The following is a 336-nucleotide window of genomic DNA, read 5'->3' on the forward strand; positions in this document are numbered from 1 at the left end:
AAAACAAAGATCATGGCATCTGGTCCCATCACTTCATGGGAAATAGATGGGGAAACAGTGGAAACAGTGTCAGACTTTGTTTTTCTGGGCTCCAAAAATCACTGCAGATGGTGACTGCAGCCATGAAATTAAAAGACACTTACTCCTTGGAAGGAAAGTTATGACCAACCTAGATAGCATATTCAAAAGCAGAGACATTACTTTGCCAACAAAGGTCCATCTAGTCAAGGCTATGGTTTTTCCTAGGTCATGTATAGATGTGAGAGTTGGACTGTGAAGAAGGTTGAGCACTGAAGAATTGATGCTTTTGAACTGTGGTGTTGGAGAAGACTCTTG

General features: G+C 41.4%; 1 protein-coding gene across 1 annotated transcript in view; it reads right to left on the bottom strand.

Annotated features, from left to right (window-relative positions):
• DNAH5 (dynein, axonemal, heavy chain 5) overlaps positions 1 to 336 on the bottom strand; it is a 332,324-nt gene that overhangs the window by 22,178 nt on the left and 309,810 nt on the right. The window lies entirely within an intron of this gene.

This window comes from Bison bison, unplaced genomic scaffold (genome assembly GCF_000754665.1).
Source record: "Bison bison bison isolate TAMUID 2011002044 unplaced genomic scaffold, Bison_UMD1.0 scf7180017864440, whole genome shotgun sequence".
In the NCBI taxonomy this organism is placed as follows: Eukaryota; Metazoa; Chordata; class Mammalia; order Artiodactyla; family Bovidae; genus Bison; species Bison bison.